Genomic DNA, 20858 nt, shown 5'->3' with positions numbered 1-20858 from the left:
AATAAAAAATAAATAAACAAAAGAAAGCTAAAAAAATACTTGAAAATTCTCAATTATGGTTTTTATAGGACTTACCTCACCTCAGTCTGAGGAGATAACCTGGTTGGTATGACTTTCATGGATGGGAAGAATGGCTGTTATGATCTAGTATGATCATCTTGCCATATCCTTTTGTCCATAAGTGAGAATGGTTCAAGTTAGGTATTGTTCTTTCTCATAGGTTTGCTGCCTCTCTCCCCATCCTGTTCGCAGGAAGTAGGCAGAAGGAAAGTAGGGCAGCCCTCAGTCTTTATACCTTTACTATGGGATTCACTTAGATGGGGGAACAAGGTCTTTTTTTTCCTTGCTGCTGCAGCACAAGTCAAAAGGGGCTTTTATCACCTACCTCTGCCATACAGGTATGCCATGAAAGGCATTTGACTACTTATAGCCCTTTGCTATATTTCTTTTTTTTTTTATTTTTTTATTTTTTGAGACAGAGTCTCGCTCTGTCGCCCGGGCTGGAGTGCAGTGGCTGGATCTCAGCTCACTGCAAGCTCCGCCTCCTGGGTTTACGCCATTCTCCTGCCTCAGCCTCCCAAGTAGCTGGGACTACAGGCGCCCGCCACCTCGCCCGGCTAGCCTTTTGTATTTTATAGTAGAGACGGGGTTTCACCATGTTAGCCAGGATGGTCTCGATTTCCTGACCTCGTGATCCGCCCATCTCGGCCTCCCAAAGTGCTGAGATTACAGGCTTGAGCCACCGCGCCCGGCCGCTACATTTCTTTTCTTTTCCTTGGGTTCCTTCCTGCCATCTTCCCTGAAAAGCAACCTCAAGTTAGTGAGCACACGTCAGGCTTCTTTTTTGGTCTCGGGACTCTGTGGGCTGGCAGAGGTGACATCCCTGTCATATGAAGAAAGATGCTCCTTTCTCTGAAGGTTATTGACAAGCAAGCAGCACTGCCTCCAAATTATAACTCAAAAGCTCGTAAGTCAACTGAAGAATGAAGGCCAAATGAAAGGACAAATTGAGTGTACAAAAGAGTTTAGGTTTAATATATCTGTGATTGTGTGTGTGTGTGTGTGTGTGTGTGTGTGTGTGTAGCCCATGGTTCCTGGCTCATAACTCTCATATCCTTTTTTAGAGTCTTTTATTATAATGTTGGGGCACTGTAGGCCTCAAAGCAGGCCTCAGGAAACAGAATCTCTGTCTCTCTGGTCTTCCCCTGCCCTTCTGTCACCTACCCAAGGCAGGACTCTAATCTGACTGTGGGTCACAAAACCCTCATTACAGAGAGAGTCCTGCCCCATACCCTGGAGGAAGGAATGCTGCAGAGAGAAGCCAAGAGGAATCTGAACAGACAGGTTGGGTTTCCCCATTCAGTCTATTAATATTAGACTATACCCTTTTTGTCCAGTCATATTTCAACATGGTTGTTCATGCTTCAATCATGCCTATCCAATGAAGTCTCCATAAAAGGTTCAAGAGGACAGGGTTTGGAGAACTTCCAGATAGCTGAACACGTGGAGGCTGACAGGAAGGTGAACAAGAACTCATCCGCATATTAGGAGGGTGCTGCGCTCCAAATATATGCGGACAGAACCTCCTGTGCTCAGGACCCTTCCAGACCTGCCCCTGTGTATCTCTTCTTCTGGCTGTTTATTTGTAAACTTTGAAATATCCTTTGTAATAAAATAATAAACCTGTTTCCCTGGTTCTGTAAGCCTCTGCCCTGAACTTGGGATAGGTGTCTGAAGGAAGGGGGCAGTTTTGGGGACTGAGTCCTCAACCTGTAGGATCTGACACTATCTGGAGGTAGATAATGTTAGAATTGAATTGGAGGACACCCAGCTGGTGTCTTCTATAGAACTGATTGCTATAGAACTGATTGGGTTTCCACACACACACTTGGTCACAGAAGTCTTCTGTGATGATTATTGGGTTGTGAGAACAGAGGAAAAACACAGTTTGAGTTATGCAACAGTATCCAAGTCAGACTGCCAGTTAATTGCTTTAGGTGCTATGATCGCTTATTACAAACTTAAAACATAGATAGGTTCATAAAGGTTTTATAGTGTTAGTGCTGCAAGAGCTACCATACCAGCTATTTATTTATCTTTAATTGTGGAAAAATACACATAACATAAAATTTATCTTCTTAACCATTTTAAATGTACGTACAGTTCGGTAGTTGGTAGTGTTAAGTACATTCACACTGTTGGGCAATCAATTTCCAGAACTCTTCATCTTGCAAAACTAAAACTCTATATCCATTAAACAACTCCCCATTTTCTCCTCCTTCTAGTCACTGGCAACCACCCTTCTACTTTCTGTCTCTATAAATTTGACTAAGTACCTCGTATAAGTAGAACCATACAGTACTTGTCTTTTTGTGAGTGTTTTATTTCACTTGGTGTAATGTCCTCAAGGTTCACCCATATTGTAGCAATCAGAATTTCCTTCCTTTTTAAGGCTGTATAGTATTTTATTGTATGTATTTGCCACATTTTCTGTTTTTTGAGAAAGGGTCTCATTCTGTCGCTTACGCTGGAGTGCAGTGGCATGATCATGGCTGACTGTAGCCTCGACCTCCTGGGCTCAAGTGATCCTCCCACCTCAGCCTTCCAAGTAGATGGGACCACAGATGTGTGCCAGCACACCTGTCTAATTTTTTAATTTTCTGTAGAGATGAAGTCTCACTATGTTGCCCAGGCTAGTCTTGACCTCCTGGGCTCAAGTGATCCTCCCACCTCAGCCTTCCAAGTAGATGGGACCACAGATGTGTGCCACCACACCTGTCTATTTTTTTTTTTTATTTTTTGTAGAGATGAGGTCTCACTATGTCACCCAGGCTGGTCTCCAACTCCTGGACTCCAGTGATACTCCCAAGGTACTGGGATTACAGGTGTGAGCCACCATGCTTGGGCCACATTTTTTATTCATTCTTCTGTCAGTGTACACTTGGATTGCTTCTACCCCTTGGCTATTGTGAATAATGCTGCTGTGAACATGGGTGTACAAATGGCTCTTCAAGACCCCTGAGGTGGAACTGCTGGACTATGTGGTAACAGAGTAGCTATTTTAACCTTTTCATTATAAAGAAGACTTTTAAAAAATTTCTTTCATGGGTGCCATGAATTTATCACTCTTACATAAATTGTAATTTATTATTCCTACATAAATTACAATTGTTAGTGGACTTTATCCCTGTTTTAATTAATCAAAGGTACGTGTAACTCAATCAGATAAGTTCTAGATACTATTACCATGCTGTAATGATTATATGAGATACAGCCACTAATTAGTTTAATGCATTGATATAAAACAAAACAGCATAATATTTTCATTACAGTCTTCTTGTGGATAAGTGTGATTTTTGAAATATTAAAAATAGCCAATAGAAATAATAATAGCTAAAATTCATGGGGTTTAATGTACAAAGTTCTGAGTGTATTATCTGATAAGAACTCTTATTACAATCTTTACAACAACTCTTAAATTAGGTTCTGTAGTCCTGTTTTAAAGATCTAGAAATTTAGGGCAGACAGGGATTAAATAATTTGTCTAAAGTTTTCCATTTTGCAAGTGGCAAAGCAAAGAATTAAACTCATGCTCTGACTTCCAGAGTGCATTCTCATTCTCTCTCTTCCTGTTTTACTTTTGCTATAAGCTTTTTGAGGTATAATTAACTTACAATAAAATGCATCTATTTTAAGTATATAGTGTAAAGCAAAAAGTATCTGAGAAAAATTCAGCCAATTTACAAGTTTTTTTTGCCAGGGTTAAGGATCATGACCTGTGACACAGCCTCAGGAAGTCTTGAGAACATTTGCCTAAGGTGGCTGGGTTACAGCTTCGTTTTATGTTTTAGGGAGACATAAGATGTCAATCAGCACATGTAAGGTATACATTGGTTCAGTCTAGAAAGGTGGGACAACTTGAAGTGGTGAGTAGGGGGCACAGCTTACAGGTCATAGGTGGATTTAAAGATTTTCTGGGTCGAGCGTGGTGGCTCACGCCTGTAATCCCAGCACTTTGGGAGGCCGAGACGGGTGGATCGCGAGGTCAGGAGATCGAGACCATCCTGGCTAACATGGTGAAACTCCGTCTCTACTGAAAATACAAAAAAAAAAAAATTAGCTGGGCATGGTGGCAGGCACCTGTAGTCCCAGCTACATGGGAGGCTGAGGCAGGAGAAGGGCATGAACCCGGGGGGCAGAGCTTGCAGTGAACCAAGATCATGCCACTGCACTCCAGCCTGGGCAACAGAGTGAGACTCTGTCTCAAAAAAAAAAAAAAAAAGATTTTCTGATTGGCAATTGGTTGAAAGAGTTAAGTTATTATTTAAAACCTTGGAATCAACAGAAATCAGTATCTGGGTTAAGATAAGGGGTTGTAGAGACCAAGGTTCTTATTATGTAGATGAAGTCTCGTTGGTGGCTGCCCTTAGAGGCAATAGATGGCAAATGTTTCCTATTCAGACCTTTAAAAGATGCTAGACTCTCAGCTAATCTCTTCAGGATCAGAAAACAAGCTGGAAAGGGAAAGGAATTCTCTATAGAATGTAAATTTCCTCTACAAGCGACAGGTTTGCAGGGCCATTTCACATTATGTCAAAAAATATATTTTGGGTAAAGTACTTTGATTTCTTGCAGGGCCTTGCTATTTATCATGTGATGGTATATTAGAGTCAGGTTGGAATTTGGTATCTTGTTGCTCTAAAAAGTCTGTTCTGTCAGTCTTAGGATCTCTATTTTTTAATGTTAATGCTGGTCAATTGTGTGCCTGAACTCCAAAGAGTATAATGAGGCATATCTGACCCCTTTCTCCACCCACCACCCCCTTCATCCCCCAACTTTACCTCCCAAACCCTGGCATGGACTGAACTTTTTTTTTTGAGACTGAGTCTCACTCTGTCACCAAGGCTGGAGTACAGTGGCGCCATCTTGGCTCACTGCATCCTCTGCCTCCTGGGTTCAAATGGTTCTCCTGCCTCAGCCTCCCAAGTACCTGGGATTACAGACACGTGCCACCACCCCTGGCTAATTTTTGTATTTTTAGTAGAGACAGGGTTTCGCCATGTTGGCCAGGCTTGTCTCGAACTCCGGACCTCAGGTGATCTGCCTGCCTTCGCCTCCCAAAGTGCTGGGATTACAGGTATGAGCCACCACACCCAGTCTTGAAGTAGCCATTTAATCCCAAAACTATACACTTAACTACCATACTACCCTGTCTTCCTCCCTTATCACTTTTTTAGACCCGAGTGAGTCCAGGGACCTTATGTTGGGAACTAGTGATCTAATGTTCTCATTTTACAAAAAGGAAAAAGACCTTGAGAAGTGATCTGCCTAAGATTACATTGAAAATTAGTGGTGAAGCCTAGATTGGAATCTACATTTAGTAGTTTCTCAGTCTGGAAAATGATGGAGCTGAGGAGGATGATATCATTATTGTTGATGTCATATTGTTAATGGGTTACCAGATCACAGGACTTCTCCAAACAAAAAGTTTCTAATGAACTGTTTTATTATGGTGAAGATACCTAACATCTATGAAGTGCTTCACAACAGTGGACCTCAGACTTTAATGTGTATGTGAATTACCTGGGAATCTTGTAAAAACATTCTGGTTTAGTGGATATGGAATGTGGCCTTAGAATCTGCATTCCTTTTTTTCCTTTTTCTTTCTTTCTTTTTTTTTTTTTTTTTTTTTTTTTTTGAGACAGGGTCTCACTCTATTGCCCAGGCTTAAGTTCAGTGGAATGATCATAACTTACTGTAACCTCAAACTCCTGGGTTCAAGGGATCCTCCTGCCTTAGCCTCCCGAATAGCTAGCACTGCAGGTGTCTGCCACCATACCTGGCGATTTTTTAATTTTATTTTTTGTAGAGATGCGGGGAATCTTGCTATGTTGCCCAGGCTGGTCTTGAACTCCTGGCCTCAAGTGATTCTCCCAAAGTGTTGGGATTACAGGCGTAAGCCACCATGCCTGGCTGAGTCTGCATTTCTTAAAAGCTATCAGGTGATTACAGTGCTGCTGCTCTGGAGACTACACTTAGAGAAACAAGGCTTTAACATACACAAAGCATTTTTATATCTTTTTTCAGTGTTGTCTCTGTTTGTATGTAAGGAAAGTAAGTTCAAAAGGATAAGCAGTTTGTTAAGGATCACAGGGCTGGTACTAGAACCTGGGTGTCTAACTTTGCAAATCAAGTTAGGTGTTGATTACCCTGCACAGTAACAGTAGGCTGAAAACCTGTATGTGAAGGAAAGCTTGAAAAGGATCATTCTGGGTAATGAGCTAAATTGAACTTCTTTATTTCAGAAACAATTTTCATCCCTATTTTCTCTTAGTACCTTTCCCAAGCTTAAATGAAATCCCTTTTAGACTCAAGTCTATAGTTAGCAGCTAGAGCTTAGTAGGTACTTGAAGGCTGAGTACATTTGGAAGTTTAATCTTGGTATCTGCTCAAGTCTTCAAAGATATTAACTGGAAGAATTGTCATTTGGTAGCACATTTTGGAAGAAATGATTGATTTTTTTAAAGTGAAACAGTAATTGGGGTGTGTGTGTGTGTAAATAAGGAGAACAATACAATTCCTCAAACAGTAATTTGGGGAACTTCACTGAGATAGAATATGTAGTATAGTAAACATTTAAATGAAAGTCTTGTCCACTCCATTCTTATTTCAGGTTAAGATTTTAAATTTTTTTTTTTTTTTTTTCAGTTTTTAGAATCTACCTTTGTTCCTTTGCCAGCTATTTCCAATAGTGGGAAAAAACTCACCTGGAGAGTTTTAGGTAGTGCAGAACATTCAAAAGAAGTGAAGGCATGAAGAAACATTTTGGGACCCAGCAAAATGATAGATCCCAAAAGGGACAGTAAAAGCATTTTATGGTTGCATGAAAGTCCTAGATATTTTACCCTGGGGAAAGTACATGGTATAATGGAACAGCTGGCCATTGGACTTGCAGTCAGAATCAAGATTCCTATCTGGACTTCGCTCCATTGAACCTGTGACTTTGAGCAAATCACTTAAACCTATCAAATATCATTTTTCTCATTTCACAAAAACTGATAAAAAGAATGGTTATGAGATTTAAATGGCATGATACATGTGAAAACACACTGTGAAGTACCTGGCAAATATTAGGTACTCAATGAAGATTAGTTGAATTGGAATCTAATCAAAATAAGTTAAAAAAAAAAAAAAAAAAAAAGCAAAGCTAACCCATGCTTGTTGTAGCTTCCTTACCTGTGGTGATTAGTTTTATCTGTGAACTCGGCTAGGCTATAGTATTCACTTATTTAGTCAAACACTTACCTTGGTGTTGCTATGATGGTATTTAGTAAATGTGGTTAATATCTATAATCAATTGACTTTAGGTAAAGGAGATTACCTTCAATAACATGAATGGCCTCATCCAATCATTTAAAAGGCATTAAGCGCAAAAGCTAAGATTTCCAGGAGAAGAAATTCTGCCTTAAGTTTGCAGCATCAGCTCCTGCCTGAGTTTCTAGGGCATGGGAGGTGGGGACGGGGGCAGTTAAAGCTTTATTTTGGGAGGTGTACTTGATTCCTTACTTTGGTGGACTTTCCATTTCTCTTTTTCTCCCTCCCTTCTTTCTTCCTTCTTTGATCTGTTTTTAAATTCAGGATTTTTAGATGTTTTCTGTGGGAGGTTCAGTTGGATTATCTATATGTCACATATCCTTAATCTGATGCTTTTGCACATGCTGTTGGCTTGTCATTTGTCATTTGTAACTGCATTATCTGAGTCAGTGGGTATCTCTTTAAACCTTGACTGATTACTTCTTAGAGAATTAGGTGCTTTTTCTATTTCCCTTTAAGGACTTTCTATTGACTAAAGGATAAAGACCAAATTCTAACATGGCATGAAGAGCACTTCTTTTTTTTTTTTTTTTTTTTTTTTTAGATGGAATCTTGGGCTCTGTTGCCAGGCTGGATTGCAGTGGTGCAATCTTGGCTCAATGCAACCTCCGCCTCCTGGGTTCAAGCAATTCTTGTGCCTCAGCCTCCCGAGTAGCTGGGATTACAGGTGCATGCCACTACACCTGGCTAATTTTTGTATTTTCAGTAGAGATGGGGTTTCACCATGTTGGCCAGGCTAGTCTCGATCTCCTGACCTCGTGATTTGTCCACCTCAGCCTCCCAAAGTGCTGGGATTACAGGAATGAGCCACTGCGCCTGGCCAACATTTCATTTTTTTAACATGAAATTTTTACACATACAACAAAGATGGAAGAATTCTTCAGTGAATATCCATTCACCCACTAACTAGATTCTACCGTTAACATTTTATTACACTTGTTTTTATCATACACTGATTCGTTTTTCCATTCCTTTCTCCATCTATCAGTTCATTTTATTTTTTGATACATTTTGAAGTAAATTGCAGACATCTGTTTGCTTTTCTTTAAATACTAAAGCATATCATTAAATTTAATTCCTTGTTTTTTTTTCTTTTGATATAAAATTTACATTCAATGTAATACACAATTTTTTTTTTTTTTTTTTTTGAGATGGAGTCTTGCTGGGTTGCTGAGGCTGGAGTGCAGTGGCATGATCTCAGCTCACTACAACCTCCCTGTCCCAGGTTCAAACAATTCTCCTGCCTCAGACTCCCAAGTAGCTGGGATTACAGGTGAAGACCACCACACCGGCTAATTTTTTTATTATTAGTAGAGACGGGGGATTACAGGCATGTGCCACCACACCCAGTTAATTTTTTCATTTTTTTTGTAGAGATGGGGTTTCACCATGTTGGCCGGGATGGTCTAGAACTCCTGACCTCAGGTGATCCTCCCACCTCAGCCTCCCAAAGTGCTGGGATTACAGGCTTAAGCCACTGCACCTGGCCTGTAATACACAAATCTTAAGTTATTTTTGCTAGATTTTGAGAAATGCATAGACCTATGTAACAACCTCTATCAAGATGTGGAACTTTACCATCAGCCAGGAAAGTTCCCTCATGCCCCTTCCCTGTTAATCCCCACCTCCATCTTACCCCTTCTTTCCAGCATAACCACTGTTGGCTGATTTTTTTTCCCTACCATAGATTAGGTTTGCCTGTTTGAGAACTGCATGGAAATGGACTCATCTAGTATTTACTATCTGGGGTAAGGCTTCTTTTGTTCAGCATGTTTTTGAGATTCATCCATGTTGCTATGTGGTAGGATTCCACTATGTGAATATACCACAGTTTGTTAACCCGTTTTCCTGTTGATGGACACATGGCTGTTTTTAGGTGTGGGCAATTATAAGTAAAGCTGCTATAAACATTCTTGGGCAGATCTTTTTGTGGATATATATTTTCATTTCTCACAGGTAAATGCTTAGGATTGGAATAATTGGGTCATAGAGGATGTGTATGTTTAGTTTTATTAGATACTGCCAGACCTTTTCCCAAAGTGGTTGTACCATTTTACACACAGAGTATCTGATCCACATCTTTGTCAACATTTAGTGTCAGTCTTTCAAATTTTAGTCATTCTGGTGAATGTGTGGTTGTATCTCATTGTGCTATCCAGTTTATTTTTAACTCTTCGGTCTTTCTTCTTTCGTTTCCTCGCCCTACTTACATTTCACTCTTGCCAAAACAAACTATTTACATATACATTAATACCCCATGCACTTTTTATTGTTCATATTGTTCCCATGAGAGGTAATAATAAATTTGTTTTAAAATCATGACGTTTGTGATGGTTATTCAGCAATAAATACCTGAAAACTGTGTCTGATGTTGCTTTGAGAAATTTTGATTTTCTATTGTGAAAACTCAGAGTATGTCATATTATACCATGCCTTTTATTCTTAGAAGATGAGACTAAAGAATAAAGGTTAGTACTTTTATAAGCCCATCTGAAGATAACAAAAAATTTTATAAGCATCGTTTTATTTATACCTGCAATATACTCAAGACTCAACAGAATTATTTTACCCAATGAAAGCAAGTAAGTACCTCAGGGTTGAAATAATTCAGTTATGAAGCTGGAAAAAAATATTTGACTCATCATAGGTATAGACTCTTGCTCTAACATATGTTCTTTAACTTTTCAGAGCATGCTGCTTTTAACAGCAAGTAGGACTGGCTAGAGTCAGAACTCCAAAACTATGCATGTTAAAATCTTGATGCTGCTCTAAAAGCTGTGTGTTTATGATCTTCATTCACGTATTCATTTATACAAAATGATAAGGAGAGATTCTAGGTAAGATACTTTTCCTGAAATGAAACATTATGGTTTCTAAGCTATTTCACCTTCTGAGTAGCAGTGTTTCCTTTTTTCCCCCCATTTCTTTTTTTAAGCAGATATGAGGGCAATCTGACTTTGTCTTCTGAAATCCCATTTATTGCTAGAGTTGATTCAATTAATCTTGCCAATCAGATGACTGTTTTGTGTTCAGAAAGTCCAACCTAAAGGTTGACAAATGAAGAGAATTATGACCTTAATAAAGGAGGACAGTCCTTTGGTTAAGAGCAGTGATCACTAAAGAAACATTTAGCACCCTCTGTGTCCTTCCCTGATCCCATCTTTTTCCTTTTCCTCTGGAGATAACCAGTATACTTAATTTAGTGTTTATCATTTCCTAACTTTTACCGCTTTGCATTCCTAAAAATATACTATTTAGGTTTGCTTGTTTTATATTTTATATAAGTGGAATTGTACTATGTGTACATTCTTCCACAACTTACTTTTTTTTTTTTTTTTAACACAAATTGTGCTTGTTAGTATCATTCATGCTCCTGAGAATTGACTGTGTTGATGGATGTAGATTTAGTTCATTTATTTTTGCTGTTGTTTAGAATTCCACTGTATGAATATATTCATTTATCCATTCTTTAATCATTGGACATTTTGTTGTTTCCAGGTTTTTGCTATTACAAATAAGGCTGTTGTGAACATTCTTGTGCATCTTCTGGTACACAGAAATGTAAGGGTTTCTGTATATACTTAGGAGTGTAATTGTTAGAATATAGGTCATGCTCATATTCAACTTTAACTTTTAGATTGGTGCAAAAGTAATTGCAGTTTTTGCCATACTTTCAATGACAAAAGCCTCAATTACTTTTGCAACGACCTAATAGAAGTTCTCGAATTTTTTGGTCTCATGACCCCCTTACCTATTTAAAAAGTATTGAGGACCCCAAAGAGCTCTGTGAGTTAAATCTATTGGTATTTACTGTATTAGAAGTTAAAACTGAAAAAAATTAAATCTTTATTAATCCATTTAAGATTCATATTTGTGAGAAGTGAGATTTATCCATGTGTTGTATCAGTAGTATATTTCTTTTGATTGCTGAGAAGTATCCCATTGTATGAATGTAATAGTTTGTTTATCTATTTTCCTATTGACAGGATACCTGGGCTGTTTCCAGTTTTTGGCTATTATGCATAAAGTCGAACATTCTTAAACAAGTCTTTTTGTGAATGTATATTTTCATTTTTCATGAATAAATACCTAGGATTGGAATTGCCAGGTTAAGGTTGGTTTATGTTTTAGTTTTCTAAGAGCCTGTAAGACTTTTTCCCCACAGTGATGTATCATTTTTCATTCTCATCATGGAAGTTTTAGGTGCTCCACATCCCCAACAATGTTTGATGTTGTCATACTTCTTAATTTTGTCCATTCTGGAATGTATGTAGTGGTATCTCATTGTAATTTTAATTAGCATTTACCTGATGTCTGATGATGTTGAGCATATTTTCTTGTGCTTCTTGGTCATATGTATATCTTCTTTTGTGAAGTATCTTTTCAAATCTTTTGCCCATTTAAAAAAATTGGATTGTGTTTTTATCATTGAGTAACAGGGGCTCCTTTCATATTCAAAATATAAGTCAATTTGCCAGATGGATGTTTTGTGACTATTTTCTCCCTGTCTCCCTACTTCATTTTTTTAAAGGAGTTTTTTTGATGAGAAGTTGTACATTTTGATGAAGTCTAATTGATCAGCTTTTTCTCTTACGGTTATTGCTTTTCATAGCTTGTCTATTCCCATGTTTTCTTTTGGAAGCTTTAGAGTTAATTGCTTTGTATTCAGGTCTATATCCATCTCAAATTTATTGTCACATATGGTGTAAAGTAAGGATTGAAGTTTCTTTTTTCCTCATAGGCATATCCAGTTATTTTAGCACAATTTAACCACGTAATCTTCAAATAGAAGTTTCACTTCTTTCTTTCCAATCTTTATGCACTTTATTTCTTTTGCTTACACTGTTGCACTGGCTAGGACCTCCAGGGCAATGTTGAGTAGAAATGACATCATGAGTGAACATCCTTGCCTTTTCCTGATTTAAAAAGCAAATAATTCGATATTTCATTATTAGATATAATGTTAGCTATAGGTCTTTTGTAGATATCCTTTATTTGATTGAGGAAGTTCTTGTTGAGTTTTATCATGAATAGGTATTGGGTTTGTCAAATGTTATTCTTTCTGATTTTATCCTTTCTGTTAATATGATTGATTGATTGATTTTTGAATGTTGGATAAACTTTGTTTCGCTGGCCCGCTTAGACATTATATGTTATCCTTTTTATGTGTTGCTGAATTTAATTTGCTTGTATTTTTGGCAGGATTGATTTTTGCCAGGATTTTTGCATCTTTGTTCATAAGAGATATTTTTCTAACATTTGTTTTTTGTTAGGTTTCTTGCTTCAGGTTTTTAGGTTGTATTTTTCAAGGAAATTTATTCATTTCCTCTAGATGGTTGAATATATTGGCATAAAATTATTTCTGACATTTCCTTATTGCTTTTTTAATGTCTCTAGAATCTGGGGTAACTCTGTTCTTTCATTCCTGAAATCAGTAATTTGTATAGTCTCTCTTTTTTGATGATTAATCATCCTAATGGTTTATTTGATTTTATTATGTCAGTGGAACAACTTTTGGCTTTGTTAATTTTCTCTACTTTATTCTTATTCTGTTCTTATTTTTTTCCTTCTACTTATTTTTATTTAATGTATTCCTTTTTTGGCTTCATGAGATGAAAGCTTAAAACACTGATTTTAGATCTTTCTTTGTTAATAGAAGCATTTAAAGTTGTAAATTTTCCTCTTGGCGCACAAATTGTTTTTCCTCTGTGCTCACAACACAATCAACACAGAAGATTTCTGTGACCAGATGTGTGGGGATTTCTCCCCACCAACAGAGAAGCAATCAGTTTTGCAGTGGACACTAGCTGGGTATCTTTCAGTTCAATTCTGACACTGTCTACTTGGTAGCACCAGATTCACAGGTTGAGGGCTCAGTCCCACAAGACTGTCCTCCACTTCCCAATGCCAGTCGGAAGCCCCATGTTGTTTTACTTGTGTTTCTGATTAACCTGCTATAAATAGGATTAGATTCAGATTCTTCTTGGCCTCTCTGTGCAGCATTCCTTCCTCCAGGGTATGGGATGGGGCCCCTTCTGAAATGGGGGTCTTGTGATCTACCATCAGATATAGTAGCAGAGAATTTATTAATGTCCAGCTCTGAGACAGAAAGGTGAGGGAATATTAGAGTATATTTTTTAGTTTCTGTGGACTGCTATGGGGAGAAATAACAAGGACTATGGGAGCTATAAGCCAGGAACTGTGGATGGAAGCATATATATATGTATGTACGTATGTTATATATGTATACTATCACAGCACTCCCTAAGCTTATTGTGCTGATATTTGGAGGTGGGGGCTTTGAGACATAATTAGTTCATGAGGATCTACCCTTATGACTGGGATTAGAGCCCTTGTAAGAAGATGCCAGGGTGGGGTATGGTGGCTCACACCTGTAATACCAGCACTTTGGGAGGGGGAGGTGGGCGGATTGTTTGAGCCCAGGAGTGAGAAACCAGCCTGGGCAACATGGTGAAACTCATCTCTATAAAAATAAAAGAAATTAGCCCTACATGGTGGTGCACACCTGTAGTCCCAGCTACTTGGGAGGCTGAGGTGGGAGGATTACTTGAACCTTGGAGGTCAATGCTGCAGTGAGGTATGATTGCACCACTGCACTACAGCCTGGATGACAGAGTAACACAATGTCTCAAAAAAAAAAAAAAAAAAAAGTAGAATTCCCGAGCAGATAACAATTTAAGTGTTATTAACAGGGCAACAAATTGTCAGGTTTATCTTTGGTTGGTATGGTTTGGTTTGGATCTATCATTTTATTATTGTAATTATACTAGCTGTTTTTTGTTCTTCTCCTGCATTTTAACAAATTATTTGAATATTATTTTAGAATTAAAATATTTTACTATTGCCTTTTTAGTCATTCTTCTTTGCATTATTTATTTAGTGGTTACTCTAGGGATTACAATACATGTCTTTAACTTTTCACAGCCCACTTCATGGACCACTTCATGAAAAATGTAGAAGTTTGCAGAATAAGGCAACTATATAGGCTCATATCCTACCTACCTTGTTCTTTATGCTATAGTTGTTATATATATTACATCTATATGTTATAAACCTCCAAATATCAGCATATTAAAAGTAAACGAGTTATAAATAAGTTAAAAGAAAAAGGAAACATTATTGTCTTTTGTAGCTTACCGTTTCTGATGCTCTTCACCCTTGTCGGAGGATCTGCATTTCCCTCTGGTATCATTTTCCTTCAGCAAGTTGAGCTTCTCGTGTCTATAAATTTATATATTTCATTATATTTTGAAAAACTTTGATCATTATGTATTCAAATTTTTTTCTGCTTCATTCTCTTCTATCCTTTGGCTCCAATTACAGCTATGTTGCATTGTTTATAGGTTCATTAGGATCTGTTTGGGATTATTTTGTAAAAAATCTTTTTTTTTTTTTTTTTTGAGATGGAGTCTCGCTCTGTCATTCAGGCTGGAGTGCAGTGGTGCGAACTCAGCTCACTGCAAGCTCTACCTCCTGGGTTCATGCCCTTCTCCTGCCTCAGCTTCCTGAGTAGCTGGGACTACAGGCACCAGCCACCACGCGCAGCTAATTTTTTGTATTTTTAGTAGAGATCGGGTTTCACCGTGTAAGCCAGGATGGTCTCGAGCTCCTGACCTCAGGATCTGCCCACGTCAGCCTGCCAAAGTGCTGAGATTACAGGCGTGAGCCACCACGCCCGGCCCAAAATCTTTTTTTCATTCTCTGTGCATATACATATTGGGTAGTTCTGATTGACCTATCTTTGTGTTCACTTAGTTTTTTCTCTGTCATCTGTTTGTCTGTTAGGTCTATCTGGTGAATAATTTATTTCAGATATTTTATTTTCAGTTGTAGAGTGCCCACTTAGTTCTTGCTTATTATTTCTATCTTTCTCCAGAGATTTCCTATCTTCCTTTATTATTGTTAGCATATTTTATCTTAATTCCTTGAGGTTAGTTATAGCAGTTTCTTTGACATCCTTGTCTGCTTTCTGTCACATCTAGATGATCTTGGGATCAGTCTCAATTGATATTCTTTTGTCATTAGAGTAAGAACCATTTTCCTGGTTCTTCATATGTTAGGTAATTTTAGGCTTTATATTGAACATAAAGAATGTTAAATTGACCAGGCGCAGTGGCTCACACCTATAATCCCAGCACTTTGGGAGGCCAAGATGGGCGGATCACGAGGTCAGGAGATCGAGACCATGCTGGCTAACACAGTGAAACCCCGTCTCTACTAAAAATACAAAAAAATTAGCCAGGCGTGGTGGTGGGTGCCTGTAGTCCCAGCTACTTGGGAGGCTGAGGCAGGAGAATAGCATGACCCCGGGAGGCGGAGCTTGCAGTGAGTGGAGATCGCACCACTGCACTCCAGCCTGGGCAACAGAGCAAGACTCAATCTCAAAAAAAAAAAAAAAAAAAAAAAGAATGTTAAATTGTGGAGATTCAGGTATCTTTGTTTCTTATGAGTGTTGTTTCTGTTATTTTAACTGGCATTTAGTTATCTTGACTGACTTGACTTGAACTGTACACTCTTGTTTCTTGGCCAGCATGTCATTTGTCTTTAGTTGGACTTCTTTCAATCTGTTATATGTGCATGTGGTTCATGGTTCAGTCAGAGACATGGGCAGACAGAATTTAGGGATCCCTTCTTTGTTTTCCCTTTCAAGATTCCTCAGTTCTCTTCAATGCCATATTTTTTTTCTGGCTTCAGTGTGCTGGTTCCCCAGGCCAACAAGCCTGTGGTGTTACTTTTTCCTGTTTCTTATGTACTGTGTCAGCTGCACTTATCCCAAGGCTACAAGCTGCGAAAATGGGAATTCACTTTGTACGACTCCCCTTCTTGAAATGTGTACTCTGCATTAGAATTTGTCAGCTTCTTACACTCCGGTGCTTCCAGATAATCTCTTTTTGTATTATCCTAGATTTTACCATATTTTTCTGAGGGGGAATTAGCTAGTAGGGCCTTATTCTGTCATTGCTGGAAGCAGAAGTGTATATGGACCTTTTTACTATGTTCCGTTTCTCCCCCCAATATGTCCATGTTTTCTTTAGATTCTTGAACATACTTGTAATAGGTGATCTAAAATCTTTGTCAGTTTCGTCGCTGTCATTTTGGCATTGCTTCTTTTGAATGACTTTCTTGCTTTTTTTTTTTTTTTTTTTGAGACCGAGTCTCACTCTGTCGCCCAGGCTGGAGTGCAGTAGCACAATCTCAGCTCACTGGAACCTCTGCCCTCTGGGTTCAAGTAATTCTCCTGCCTCATTCAGCCTCGCTAATAGCTGGAATTACAGGTTTGCACTACCACAGTTGGCTAATTTTCATATTTTTAATAGAGACGGGGTTTTGCCACGTTGGCCAGGCTGGTCTGGAATTCCTGACCTCAAGTGATCCGCCTGCCTCGGCCTCCCAAAGTGCTAGGATTACAGGTGTGAGCCACTGTGCCCAGCCAATTTTCTTGCTTTTTAACTTGTTTAGCAATTTCTGTTTGGATGCCAGACATGGTAATGGGATATTATTGAGTGAATAGATTTTGTTGTCTTCTCTTAAAGTGTGTTGGATTTTGTTCTGGCCAGCAGTTAGATTCTGATCAGCTGATCCCTTTCAAGGTTTGTTTTAAAGCATATTTTGGGAGTGGTTCTAGAGTTGTTGTCTTTATTCTTTTGGTAGTTTTGCTTCATTACCAAAATGGTCTAGGATCTCTACTGGATGGTCTAAGTGTTCAGCATGATCACTGTTCTCTCTAGTCACAATGTGAAGGTCTCAAATCCTATATGTTATGGTAGTTGTTTGGTTTACAGCTCTATAGTAGTTATTTCTTCCCCTATTAGTTCTTCTCTCAGCCTAAGAGACTGTGAGCATGTGCAGTTTTTTATTTGGTGGTAGACTCGAAGATTCCTTGCAAATTTTGGGAGCTCTTTCTCCACAAGACTGCTGTGCTGTGCTTGGATTTTTTTTTCCTTACACCAAAGTCTAGAAATACTTCCTCCAGAAAGCTGAGTTTACCTCATTTATTTCCCTTTTTCTCAGGGATCACATTGCATAGAATTTGGCCTCTTTTATACTTGTTAACTGCAAGGGAAAATCCAGTCCCAGTAATTCTGTTATGGCTAGCAGTAAAAGTCCCCCAAATTGTTGTAGTGTTCTTATGGTCATTAGTTTTAATATCTATTGGACCAAGCCCATTGTGATGTTGAAGTCTATCGGGGGAACCCGTCCCCAATATTTCAACATATGTTCTTTCTATTTTCCCTAAGTATCAGCCTGTCTGAGAAATACAGAGAAAGAGTACAAAGAGAGGAATTTTACAGCTGGGCCGTCGGGGGTGACATCACATATTGGTAGGTCTGTGATGCCCACCTGAGCTGCAAAACCAGCAAGTTTTTATTAGGAATTTCAAAAGGGGAGGGGGTGTATGTATAGAGGGTAGATCATAAAGATCACATGCTTCAAAGGGCGAAAGGCAGAGCAAAGATCACATGCTTCTAAGGAAACAGGACCAGAGCAGAATAAGAAACTCCTGATAAGGGTCTGTGTTCAGCGGTGCACGTATTGTCTTGATAAATGTCTTAACAGAAAACAGGGTTCGAGAGCAGAGAACTGGTCTGACCTCAAATTTACCAGGGCTGGGGTTTCCCAATCCTAGTAAGCCTGAGACCAGGGTGTATCTCAGTCCTTATCTCAACTGTATAGGATAGACACTCCCAGAGCGGCCGTTTATAGACCTCTCCCCAGGAATGCAATTCTTTTCCTAGGGTCTTAATATTATATTCCTTGCTGGGAAGAGAATTTAAGGATATCTATCCTACTTGCTTGTCCGTTTGTAGGCTCTCTGCAAGAAGAAAAATATGGCTCTTTTCTGCCCAACCCTGCAGGCAGTCAGACCTTATGGTTGTCTTCCCTTGTTCCCTAAAATCGCTGTTATTCTGTTCTTTTTCAAGGTGCGCTGATTTCATATTGTTCAAACAAACATGTTTTACAATCAATTTGTACAATAGTGGTCCTGAGGTGACATACATCCTCAGCTTACGAAGATAACAGGATTAAGAGATTAAAGTAAGATGGGCGTAAGTAATTGTAAGAGTATTATTTGGGAACTGATAAATGTCCATGAAATCTTCACAGTTCATGTTCAGAGACTGAAGTAAAGACAGGCGTAAGAAATTATAAGAGTATTATTAGGGAAGTGATAAATGTCCATGAAATCTTCACAATTTATGTTCCTCTGCTGTGACTCCAGCCAGTCCCTCCATTTGGGGTCCCTGACGTCCCGCAACAAAAGTCTTTTGTAATTCTACTGATTTGTACAGGGGGAGCATGTGAAGGTTGCTTCATCTATTAAACATTAAGATAGGTGTATTAAAATCTCCTACCATGTTGGTGGATTTGTTTATTTTCTTCATTATTATTCTGTTAGTTTTTGCTTTAAATATTTTGAGGCTATGTAATTTGGTGCAAATATGTTTAGGATTATGATGTCTTCCTGGTGAACTGGATTCTTATTTTCAGTTTTTCTCTTTTAATTTTTTTTGAGACAGGGTCTCACTCTGTTGTCCAGGCTGGGGGGCAATGGCACAATCACAGTTCACTGCAGCCTTGACTTTCTGGGCTTAGCTGATCCTCCCACCTCAGCCTCTGGGATAGCTGGGACTACAGGCACATGCCACCGTGCCCAGCTACTTTTTTGTATTTTTAGTACAGATGGGGTTTTGCCATGTTGCCCAGGCTCTCTCAAACTCCTGGGCTCAAGCAATCAATCCACCTGCCTTGGCCTCCCAAAGTGCTAGGATTGTAAGTGTGAGCCACAAAGCCCAGCCAGATCCTTCTTCTAATGCTTTTTGTTTTAAAGTTCCTTTGGTTTGAAGTATTTATATATTACTGTTTTTTATTCTTTACTTAAAACCTTTCTGCATTCTTATGTGTTACTTGCATGTACTATATGCTAGGCACTTATTTTAAGGGTACCTGGGATTTGTTTTAATCAGGTATAGTTAGACACAGAGACACAGAAATGACTGTCATGAAGGAAGAAGTTTGTTTTTTTTAAAATTTTACTTTAAGTTCGGGGATACATGTGGAGAATGTGCAGGTTTATTACATTGGTGTGCATATGCCATGCTGGTTTGCTGCACCCATCAACCCGTCATCTAGGTTTTAAGCCCCACATGTATTAGGTATTTGTCCTAATACTGTCGCCGCCCTTGCCCAGGAAGAAGTTTTATACTCAGTTTCCTAGAAACAGGAGGAATAACACACCATGTAGGGCCACTTAAGAAAGCACCAGGGTCAGTCGGGGGGCAGAGGAAGTAGGGGGAAATATGGTCATACAGCTTTATTGTGGTTTCTGCAGGAAGGAACAGGCAAGGCATTATGAGTAGGCTTAGGCTTGGCTAGTTTTGAGTAATTTCAGTGGACGCTGGGATGTAGGGGCTGCCACTAGTTGTATGGTACGTGGCCCTGGGATGATTTGGGTAGGGGAATAGTGGCCTAGAGTGTAAGAGTCTGATAAATGAGGTAGTTGGGACTATGGGCTCTGGATTGTTTGGTATGCATATGGAAGGTGCACTCCTTTGCTACCTGGCTAGCTCTGGGAGGAGCGATTCCACCAGAGTAAGCAAGGCCCCATATACCAAAGCATGAAATACAGAAACCAGAAAACGTGATTATCATAGCACTGTTCTAGGTACTTGTTGATAATAGCAGTGAGGAAAGCAGATAAGAAAGCTGTTGTTGTGAACATGCATTCTATTGAGAGAAGATGACAAATGAACGGTTAAGTATATAAGTGGTTGCTAATTGTGATAAATGCTGTAAATAAAACTAGGTAATATGATAGAGAATGGCTAGAGGACTTCTTTAGATAGGGTAGTTAAGGAAGGCGTCTCTGAGTTGGTGGCATCTGGTATAAGTCCTGAAGAATGAGATGGCATATGTGGTAATCTGGGGTAATGGTGTTCCAGATAGTACTGCAAATGGCCCTGTGGCTGGAATGGACTTGGTTTGGTCTAGGAACATTGGGAAGATTAGTGTTTTGGGAATGATGGGCAAAAAGGAGAGTAATTAGAAGAGATAGGCAGGGGTTGATTGTGTTAGCCTTGTAGACCATGGTAAAGAGATTGGCTTTTATTTTATTTGCAGTTGGAAGCGTTTGGAGTGTTTTCAGCCAGGGCAGTAAACTTTTATACTCAGTTCAGAACAAGTCAGGTACGAATACCATTGACAGTATAACGCTTGGGAGATATATTAGCATGCTACAGTTATATGATCAAAAAGGAAGATGTTGTTAAATTGGAAATGTTTTCATGAAACAAATGGCTGCAAAGGAGGATTTTGATCATAGTGGGGGACTAGGATTAATGAAGAATGAGAATGGAATTTTAAAGGAGAGAAATCATACAAAGCAGGCCTAGGTACTCAAGGTACTGTGGGGGTTTTGCTGTTATTATTTTTGAGACAGAGCCTATGTGGCCCAGGCTGGAGTG

General features: G+C 39.0%; 1 protein-coding gene across 4 annotated transcripts in view; it reads left to right on the top strand.

Moving 5' to 3' along the window:
• The window catches only part of ACER3 (alkaline ceramidase 3), a 162623-nt gene that overhangs the window by 7133 nt on the left and 134632 nt on the right, over window positions 1–20858 (top strand). The window contains exon 2 of one of the 4 annotated variants that reach the window (XM_017948781.3): window positions 10063–10211. The exons of the other annotated variants lie outside the window; for them this stretch is intronic. The gene's annotated coding sequence lies outside the window, so the exon portion shown is untranslated. The remainder of the gene's footprint in view (window positions 1–10062; window positions 10212–20858) is intronic. 4 annotated transcript variants of the gene reach the window in all.

Source organism: Papio anubis, chromosome 12 (assembly GCF_008728515.1).
Source record: "Papio anubis isolate 15944 chromosome 12, Panubis1.0, whole genome shotgun sequence".
NCBI classification, from domain to species: domain Eukaryota; kingdom Metazoa; phylum Chordata; class Mammalia; order Primates; family Cercopithecidae; genus Papio; species Papio anubis.
This window is presented reverse-complemented; position numbering and strand designations above follow the sequence as displayed.